The sequence below is a fragment of the Nuphar pumila genome, chromosome 7, assembly GCF_984573655.1.
Source record: "Nuphar pumila chromosome 7, dmNupPumi1.hap1.1, whole genome shotgun sequence".
NCBI lineage: Eukaryota > Viridiplantae > Streptophyta > Magnoliopsida > Nymphaeales > Nymphaeaceae > Nuphar > Nuphar pumila.
The window spans coordinates 86,645,434-86,656,703 of record NC_143255.1 but is presented as its reverse complement, the minus strand read 5'-3'; positions in this window follow the sequence as shown (position 1 = coordinate 86,656,703).

Genomic DNA, 11,270 nt, shown 5'->3' with positions numbered 1-11,270 from the left:
AACTTAAAATTTACTCAAAAATATATACCAATGGCCATAGTCTGGGTATATTGAGAGTTAATTTCATTTTAAACTCTATAAAATCACCAAAAAATGTATTTTATTCTTCACTTGAATTTAAATGTAGTTATTACATAATACATTCAATGACCATAGTCAGGGATGTATTATGTCTTCAACCTCATTTTTAATTCATTTATAGAATAGAATAGCTTTTTCAAATTCCAGATTCAAAACATTTAAATTCATTCATCATTTAGGATAGAATTGCATCATATTTTCAAAATTCATCTTTTAAAAACCCAAGATATTGTGAATATATTTTCTTCAATTTCTATTTCGATTTTATCAAATTCTATCTCCTCTTCAAAGTCCAAATTTTGACTTTGAAACCAAATTCAAAATTCAAATTAACTTTGAAATTCTTGATTCATTTTCTAAATTCCAAATTCAAGTTTCAAATTCAAAGTCCCATTTGACTTTGAAATTCATCCTCAAATCAATTTTGAAATTCCAAAATCCATAGTTAGATCCTAATCTCAACTTGTATCCAGATTTCCAAGTATGAATCCAACTTCACCTTGGATATCAGATTTCAGATCCAAAATCCATTCTAGGATCCAGATCCCCATTCTACATCGGATCTCAGATTACAGATCCAAATTCCACTTAGGATCTAGATCCCCGTTCTACTTTGGATCTCAGACTTTAGATCCAAATCCATCCTAGGATCCAGAACTCAATTCACCTCGGATCTCAGACTTCAGATCCAATTCTATTCTTGGATCCAGAACCCAATTCACCTCGGATCTCAGATTCAGGTCCAAAACCCATCCTAGAATCCAGAATCCAATGCTACTTTGGATCTCAGACTTTAGATCCAAAATCCATCCTAGGATCCAAAACCCAAATTCTATTTTGGATCTCAGACTTCAGATCCAATTCCATCTTAGGATCCAGAGTCCAACCCTATCTTGGATCTCAGATTTCAGATCCAAATACCATCTTGGATTCCAAATCTTGAATCCAAATCCAAATCCCACTTTAATTCCAAAACCAATTCTATTTTTTTCATTTTAGATTTCAAATCCAATTTCCATCTAAATCCAAAATTCAATCTCTTTTCTTTTTTTTCTCAACTTCTATTTAGAATCCAAACTTTGGATTCAAAATTCCATCTTGAATTCCAACTCTCAAATCAATTCTATTTTTCCCACATTTTTTTCAAACTTCAAAGAAAGAATTCAATTCCATTCCAAATATTCATCCAAGTTCAAATTTCTAATTCAAAGTCCATTTATGACTTTGAAATTTCCTTTCTTCTCTTTTCTCTCATCTCAGTTTCAAGATCATTTTCCAAGCATAGATTTATTTTTCCAAGCTCTTAATTATTTCCAAAAACTTAGAACTCTAAATCTTAAGTTCTAAGTTAGAAACCATTTCTTCACATTATCAAATTCATCTCAGAATCACTTGGGAATTCTTCAAAATATTTTCAAAAAGAGCATACATCCTTGCATTTGCACAAGCATGATTCTTTGTGCATCTAGACTTAGGATAAATTCTTGGATAATTTCTGAGCAAAGCAAAAGGCATAAATTCGACCCTTGGTTCGATTACCCCTGGTAAAGGCGCCAGGAACGGTCGAACCTCGTACTGACGAGCGGATCCCGTCTCCCAGTTTTCTCGCAAATATTTCAAAAACGAAGGCGAGTTATTTCAAAAAAATTCTAAATTAAGGTCAAGTGAGACCCGCAAAAGAGTTCCTCTCCTTCTTTTCTCTTCTTTTCTCTTCTCTCCTTCTTTTTGTCTTTTATCTTTCTCCCTTCAAAAAGGAGGAAAATAAGAGGTTAGAAAGGAAAAGAGAAGGAAGAGAGAGGATAATACGAGAGGAAAAATTTTGCGATGATCACAGTTTTGGCGACTGTGATGGGACTCGTCTCTGTCTGGTCGAATTGATGCCTTTGCTTTGCTTTGATATTATCTAAGTCTTTATTCTAAACATATGTCAGCTTCATTTCCATGCAAACCTTAGGAAGCCTAGATTTTGTCCTAAGCTGACATCATTGCATATAGGATTTAAGTATGGTTTGGTAGGACCATATTGAGGAGATTATTCCATGCTCACATTAGACTTAGGTCTGAAATACAACTCTCCTCAATTCTAGGGATTGAATGCAAAACAATATATGCAAGTGTATGCTTCTCTTCATTTTAATCTATCCCTTTAGGACTTGCATTAGAGCCCTCTGATTTCTTGCATGTTGAGCATATTTTGAAAACCTCCCTACCTATATTATCCCGGTCTTCACGTTGCTGGGCTGTCTCACTGAACCATAGTTCGGGAGAGAGCCTCACAACTGGACCACTTATTTGGGTTCGCGCCCCCCTACCACGTACCTAAGGGCCATAGTCCGAGGTATATCGGTAGGTGCTCAAGGATGTTGGGAAGCCATTACCTTAGAACCAGAGGAATATTTCTATGCCACGTACTTCGAGTTTTTGGCTTGAGTATATCGGCGTATCTTGATTGAAATCAGATGATTTGAACACTAGAGTTAGGATTAAGGTCCTACAAGCCATTTTAAAATATTGCATTTAGGTTCAGCCTCTAGGGAGTGCTATTTGTGCATCCTTGTTTGTATATCTATGATTGTATGATATTCCCTATATTTTTCAAAACCCTGGGTATATATTTCAAAATTTCCTCCTTGTTTTAAAACCCAGGTGTATTTTCCTTTTTCTTCTCTTAATTTCTTCTAATTCTTTTCTTGATCCTGCCTGCAATTCTTCAAAATTTTTCTTTTCTATATTATATTCCTTACCCTCATTTACAATAAAACATCTTTTGTCAGGATATGACTTTTTCATTTTTACTTGTCTATCCTTTTTTTAGAAAAACAGTGAGGTTGTCGCAAATTTTGGTGACAACCCAATCCCTCCTAATGGGATGTTTTCATTTTTGGATTATGATTTCCTCCTTTATTAAAATTTCTTTCCTAAAAAAGCCCATTTATACTCTACAGAGAGCATCGACATTATCAGTAGAGTCAGGAAAGCTCAAAGATTACACTGCTCTAAAATCCCTGTTACAAGCAGAAAGCAAGGAATGAATTCTCAAAAGTCTGTCAGAGAAGGAGTTCAGGACATCAAGAGTGAGATGGATCCTTCGATATATCAGTTATTCAAAAAGATGATGCTGGAAATATTGTCTGAACAAGCTGAAGCCAATTGCAGAAAAGCTCCCACAGAAGGAAAGGCACCTGTCACTTTCCCCATGAATGAATGCGGCAATATCAGTGCAGGAAATTCCAAAGCCAGCAGGAGCAGCAATCAAGGCAACCAGGGTAGCAACTTGTGAGAGCATAAAAGCCAAATGGGGAAATATTGTGAAAACCATGATAGACCTTTTCAATACAGTCTTCAGCAAAAAGGCAAGAAGCAAGAAGAACCAGAGCGCAAGGATTGGAGCAAGGGTAGAGATTTCACTCCTTTGGATGAACCGCTCGACAAAATCCTCGAATACATGATGTCTAGCGGATTACTCAGGCTCCCAAAAGCCGCCAGCCCTTCCACAGTCATGGGAAAATATATAGACCAGTTCTACGGATACCATCGAGTAACAAGGAACGACACTAAGCATTGCTTCATCTTCAAGAATATAGTTCAAGACTGCCTTGATAAGAATCTCTTTGTCCAAAATAAAGAAGAAAAGCATCCGGATCTCCTAAACATGCAAGCTCAGTCCAGTTACCAGGCAGGGGTCAGTGCTCAGCGGAAGCCAAACAAGCCGAAGAAAGCAAAGCATGAAGGTTGGGGTTATGATCGTCAGCTTACCCCTCTAGGTCAGCCGATCGAAGAAGTTCTCCAATACCTGCTCGAGAAAGAAATGATCAAGCTTCCAAAGCAGGATGATCCCTCTGTCACCAAAGGGAAATGGAAGAATCGCTTTTGCAAGTTTCATCGAGCGAGGGGGCATGACACGGAGCGCTGCTTCGTCCTAAAAAACATTGTGCAAGACTACATTGATAAAGAGCTTCTGGTACCAGAGGAAGGAGAAGAGCAGCCTGCAGTTGCAACCGAACCATTTCCATACTACTCAGAGAATTGAGAATATCAAGAGTTTTTCCGCTTTCATCCCTTTCTGTCAGTCGCTTTGTAGGGGCAAGTCAGCCCAGTCTTTGTAACTCTTTTTAGTTAAAATGCTTGTAAATATTAAGTTTTGTTATCAACTTTTGCTTATCAATGAAATATCAATTTTCTTTATATCTTTGATATTCAATACTTCCTTCTTTTTGCTATATTGGGGCATTAAATTCCTTTTTCTTTTTCAAAAATACGGGACAATCCTGACATCATTCATGAGAGAAATGATATTACCTATGAGGGTCTTTCAAAAATCATGAAAATTTTAGTTCAAATATTTTTACAACCTTTTTCCAAGATCAACCCTTCTGTTGATCATATTTTTCTACAAATTGATTTCCAATCATTGCATTTCAAAGATCAACCCTTATGTTGATCATATTTTTCTACAAATTGATTTCCAATCATTACATTTCAAAGATCAACCCTTGCATTGATCATAAAAAGTTGATTTCAAACCATTACTTTCAAAGATCAACCCTTGTGTTGATCATATTTTCCAAAAATTTGACTTCAAATCATTACATTCAAAGATCAATCCCTTGTGTTGGTCTCATTTTCCAAAATTTGATTTCATTACATTCAAAGATCAACCTTTGTGATTGATCTCATTTTTCCAAAAAAATTGATTTCATTACGTGCAAACATCAACCCTTGTGTTGATCGTATTTTCTAAAAAGTTGATTTCAAATCATTGCATTCAAAGATCAACCCTTGTGCTGATCATATTGTCGAAAAATTGATTTCAAATCATTATATTCAAATATCAACTATCGTGTTGATCATGTTTTCTAAAAATTGATTTTCAAATCATTGCTTCAAAAAATTAACCCTCATGATGATCTCTCATGAATGATCCCCTTTCAAAGATTAGCTCTCGTAGTTAATCTTTCTTTCCAAAAATGATTTTCTCATCTTCTTCTCTCATTTTAAAGATCCCACATGCAGGCAGGATCAAACTATTTTTCTCAACTTTTATCAACCTTTTGTTTATCCATCTTTATCAGTTTTATCAATTTTTATTCATTTTTATTATTCATCCATTTTATTAATTCTCCTTGATTCTTATTTTCAAAGAATTCCCTTTCAGGTTAAGGAATAAAACCTGATGCCTCTTTCCCATGAGGTATTTTTTTTCCTTCTTTGCCTCCCCCTTTCAGGTTAAGGGATAAACCTGAAACCTCATCCTACGAGGTCCTTCTTTCTTCTGGATAAGGGATAGTCCTGAATGTCTTTTTCTTTTAAAGCTTCATTAATCTCTGCTAAATCTTTTTCTTCATCCAATTTTATTTCTTAAATAAATTTTAATTCTTCAAATTCTTTATCAAAGCATTTTCATCAACTTTTGCATAAAATTTTATTTTCTTTCCCATTCAGGATAAGGGATAATCCTTAAACCCCTCATAGGAGCAACAATGCTACCTGTGAGTATTCTTTTACAAAGATTCTTTCCATAAAATTTCCTTGATTCTTCTCTTTCGTCAAACTTCCCATCAATTTCTATCTCTTCTCATCAATCCTTCTCAAATTTTATTTTCTCCCCAGTCGAGATAAGGGGGCAATCAGATCATATACAAATAAATTCAGTCCTCTAAATGGTCATTTTCAATCTCAGGTCCGGTCCTCGCACTGGCAAATTTTCAAAACTTGATCTCTTGATTAAAAACTTTTTGTCAAAAACCCGAGTTCTCACTTGGGCTTCTTCCCTCTATTCTTTCATTTGAAGTTCTGAGTTCCGACCAGGACTTCCTTTTGAATCCAATCCTCGCATTGGAAATCCTTCATTCATTTGGAAATCTGAGTTCCAGCTCAGGTTTTTCTTCTATTATTTTCAGTCGAAGTTCTGAGTTCCGACTAGGACTTCCTTTTGAATCCAATCCTCGCATTGAAAATCCCAGTTCTAGCTCGGGTTTTTCTTCTATTATTTTCAGTCGAAGTTCTGAGTTCCGACCAGGACTTCCTTTTGAATTCAATCCTCGCATTGGAAATCCTTCATCTCTTTGGAAATCCGAGTTCCAGCTTGGGTTTTTCTTTTATTATTATTTTCAATTGAAGCTCTGAGTTTCGACCAGGACTTCCTCTTGAATCCAATCCTCGCATTGGAAATCCTTCATTTCTTTGGAAATCCGAGTTCCAGCTCGGGTTTTTCTCCTATTATTTTCAGTCGAAGTTCTGAGTTTCAACCAGGACTTCCTTTTGAATCCAATCCTCGCATTGGAAATCCTTCATTCATTTGGAAATCTGAGTTCCAGCTCGGGTTTTTCTTCTATTATTTTCAGTCGAAGTTCTGAGTTCCGACCAGGACTTCCTTTTGAATCCAATACTCGCATTGGAAATCCTTCATTCCTTTGGAAATCTGAGTTCTAGCTCGAGTTTTTCTTCTATTATTTTCAGTCGAAGTTCTGAGTTCCGACCAGGACTTCCTTTTGAATCCAATCCTTGCATTGGAAATCCTTCATTCCTTTGAAAATCCGGGTTCCAGCTCGGGTTTTTCTTCTATTATTTTCAGTCGAAGTTCTGAGTTCCGACCAGGACTTCCTTTTGAATCCAATCCTCGCATTGGAAATCTTTCATTCCTTTGGAAATCCGAGTTCCAGCTCGGGTTTTTCTTCTATTATTTTCAGTCGAAGTTCTGAGTTCCGACCAGGACTTCCTTTTGAATTCAATCCTCGCATTGGAATTCCTTCATCTCTTTGGAAATCCGAGTTCCAGCTCGGGTTTTTCTTTTATTATTATTTTCAGTTGAAGCTCTGAGTTCCGACCAAGACTTCCTCTTGAATCCAATCCTCGCATTGGAAATCCATCATTTCTTCTTCCCCTTCAGGTTAAGGGATAAACCTGATGCCTCCTGATAACGAGGTATTTCTTTCCTTCCTACCCAGTTCAGAATAAGGAGATAAATCCTGAAAACAGACCACCAAACAGTTAGGATATGACGGTCCATTGAATTCAGAATCTCTCATCAAATTTTACTTTCCTAGCTCATCTTATTTCTCAAAACTTTCAATCATATGTTGAGCTCATTTGGAAAATCTGGTCCTCGCATCGGTAACCTTCTAAATTCAGTGTTCTTATCAAATTCAAGATCTGACTTAAATCTGATGTATTCCCAAAAGATCCAGCATCTTGCTGGTCATGCATTTCCAAAAGATCCAACTTTCGTTGGACATGTATTTCCAAAAGATCCAGCTTTTTCTGGTCATATATTTCAAATGTTCCAGCTTTTGCTGGTCATGTATTTCAAACGTTTCAACTCTTGCTGGTCATGTATTTCAAAGGTTCCAGCTTTTGTTGGTCATGTATTTCCCAAAATCAAAAGATTGCAACTCAAGATCTCATCAAAATCTATATTGAGTGATTATTTCACAAAGAATTCATGAAAATTTTGCCAATTTGCTAAAAACAGTTGTTGACTCCAATATTCTTACTACACAAAAGAATCACCTCAGATTACCTCTAGTATTTCTTTTCAAAAGTGTGAAGCTTCTTTGCCAAAAAAGAGGTAAGATTCAAAATCTTTTCTTGTTGATCAACCAAAAGGATGCGAGAAATATCCTCGATATGATCAGTGAAAGAAATCTTCAATGATGTTGAAAAGCCAGAAGTGATTTGTTATTGATCATAGCCATAACGCATGTTTTAAAAATGACTTTTTGGCAATCAAGCAGTGGAGATATCTTGAGCTATAAAAAGAATCCACTCAACCTATATCTTCTCATTTTCGTTTAAAAGTTGCATTCAAATATCCGCAAAAGGGATCTCTCAATTGTCGTCAAGATGAAGGCGGATTAAGCAAGTAGACCCCCGGGGCCAAAGAAGATTTGAAACATCTCCAAGATGGCGGAGTTTGTGATGGATCCTTTCAGGGAAAGTTCGGATCACCGTCGAGATGAAGGCGGATGTGATGGGCCTACCGACAAACCCTAAAAGATATTTGATTCCAGCTATCATCTAAAGACCTTTCGAGCCAATATCATATATAATCCCTGAGATAAAGAAGGATCGGAGCATCTCCAAGATGAAGGAGTTTGTGACGTACCCTTCCCTGAAAAAGAGAGAAAAGTCAGGACATCCAAATGAAGGATGATGTGAAAAACCGAGAAAGCCCAATGACTCAAAAAGAGTGAAAAAGGATCATCGTGGGAAAACACCCGGATATCAAAATGCCAAAGTTGCCAGAAGTCATCTTTTCTCATGCAAAATTCTTTTATCAATATCTTTTCATTACTTGCTTTTATGAAATTAAGAATATTTCTTCTATTCTCATATCAGGGAAATGGAAAGCTTCCTTAAAGAAAATCATCAGTGCTAAAAATTTGAATCTGACTCTTAAGAACTGAGGAGTTAACCTCATTTGGGGGAAATACTCTAGGTAAAAGAGGGAATATCTTTTGCACATACGTGCACATTTCCAAGCGTTTGAATCTGCTACGATTTTATCTTATTGGCAAAATTTTCTAGCTATTCTAAGAATGAAATAAACATTTGATATCTATTCTGATGCAACCTAGCGTTGTTTATATCTTCCATAAGAATTGCCTCATTCAGTTGAAGTATCTCTTCCTGTCCCATCGTGGCTTCTTCAAGTCAAGGATTCCGTGTGGTGTACCCACTCAAGATAAGGGTCAAACCTGAATTTTTTTTGAAAGATCATTTAATTTCAAAAGCTATTTCAGTCTCAGTAATGAGACGCCCAATTTCTTCCCCTTTTCAAAGCTTTAGGGACCCTATATTTCCTCCTCTCGTAAAACCCCTTTCAGATTTGTTCGTCCAAATTTTGAAGGTCCCATTATGGTTTTCTCCATTTTTGAGAAACCTGTATGGTAAATTTCCCCCACTCAGGATAAGGGTCAAACCTGAACCATTTGCGAAAGATCATTTAATTTCAAAAGTTATTTCAGTCTCAGCAATGAGACGCCCAATTTCTTCCCCTTTTCAAAGCTTTAGGGACCCTATATTTCCTCCTCTCGTAAAACCCCTTTCGGATTTGTTTGTTCAATTTCCGAAGGTCCCATTATGGTTTTCTCTATTTTTGAGAAACCTGTATGGTAGATTTCCCCCACTCAGGATAAGGGTCAAACCTGAACCATTTGCGAAAGATCATTTAATTTCAAAAGCTATTTCAGTCTCAGCAATGAGACGCCCAATTTCTTCCCCTTTTCAAAGCTTTAGGGACCCTATATTTCCTCCTTTCGCAAAAACCCCTTTCGGATTTGTTCGTCCAAATTCCGAAGGTCCCATTATGGTTTTCTCCATTTTTGAGAAACCTGTATGGTAGATTTCCCCCACTCAGGATAAGGGTCAAACCTGAACCATTTGCGAAAGATCATTTAATTTCAAAAGTTATTTCAGTCTCAGCAATGAGACGCCCAATTTCTTCCCCTTTTCAAAAGCTTTAGGGACCCTATATTTCCTCCTTTCGCAAAAACCCCTTTCGGATTTGTTCGTCCAAATTCTAAAGCTCCCATCATGCTTTCTCCATTTTTGAGAAACCTGTATGGTAGATTTCCCCCACTCAGGATAAGGGTCAAACCTGAACCATTTGCGAAAGATCATTTAATTTCAAAAGCTATTTCAGTCTCAGCAATGAGACACCCAATTTCTTCCCCTTTTCAAAAGCTTTAGGGACCCCATATTTCCTCCTTTCGCAAAAACCCCTTTCGGATTTGTTCGTCCAAATTCCGAAGGTCCCATCATGCTTTCTCCATTTTTGAGAAACCTGTATGGTAGATTTCCCCCACTCAGGATAAGGGTCAAACCTGAACCTTCTCTGAAAGATTCTTTGATTTCAAAAGTTTATTCAGTCTCAGCAATGAGACGCCCAAGTTCTTCACCTTTTCGAAGCTTTAGGGAACCCTATATTTCCTCCTTTCGCAAAAACCCCTCTCGGATTTGTTCGTCCAAATTCTGAAGGTCCCATCGTGCTTTCTCCATTTTTGAGAAACCCGTATGGTAGATTTCCTATCCATATTAAGAGTTAACCCAGAACCTCGCTTTGCGAGGTATCTTCCTTGCAGGTTTGGGTTAAACCTGAGTCACATTCCAATGAGATTCCTCGTTTTGACAAGATGTTTTCTTCCAATCCCATCATAGTTCTTCTCATCAAGGAATTCATGCTTCATATATCCATCGAGGATAGAATCCCACTTGAGCTTCAATTCACGCGGCATTTCTCAAAACATCCCATCAAGGTTCTCATGTATCCTTTTCCTCATTCAATTCATTTTTTATATATCTTCGTCCCATCCAGGATAAGGGCTAAACCTGAATCATTCCAAAAGTGTATCTTGTCTCACCCATGAGGCTTGATCAAAATTCTTATTTCACCATTTCGGGATGTTCACTCAAAGTCCCATCACGATTTCCTCATTTCTATCATTTGATCACATCATCTTCAAGGATTTCGTTCCCTCAAAACCATCCAGGATAAGGTTTTTAAGCCTGAGAAGCCATGTTTCCAAAATAATTCTTTCACACCCAGTTCAGATCTGCTGACTGGGGCATTTTTTAAAATTCGGAGTGTTATCTTTGCCACTAAGCTCGGCTTAGTAACAAAAAGGGGCATCTGTGAACACCCCAATTTTTTCAAAGTTTTGTAAAAATGAACGTTTTGCCCCTAACCCCGTTTTCTGAGAAAATCAAAGCAATTTCAAAGCTAAACTTCAGATTTTCTGAATTAAATTCCATATTGATATATTCAAAACCTATTCCGGATCCGAATCCAGTACTTTAAATCCATATTTCCCCAAAATTCGGATCCAAACCCATTTCTGAAGAAACTTTCTCAAAATGGCTTTTAAATTCTCAGAAAAATTCCCTTTTGTAAATATTTTTGCAAAAACACAAAAAAAAATAGTTTTAATCTTTGTTTTCTCGTAAAACTCTAAGATTTTATTCTAAAAATGCAAAAAAATGGAAAAATAACAAAAAAAATTAGGAAAAGTTACGAGAAAAATCAAATGATTTTAAAAGTTTTTTTTTTAAAAGGGGAGCCCCTCTTGGTAAAATCTTGAAAATCCAAAGGGGGGGCTCCGTAAAAGTTTGTTTTAGGGTTTTAAAACCCTTCGTAAGTGAGAAAAAGGCAAAAAGGAAGCCGCCCCCCCTCACTCTCACCTCTTTCCCCT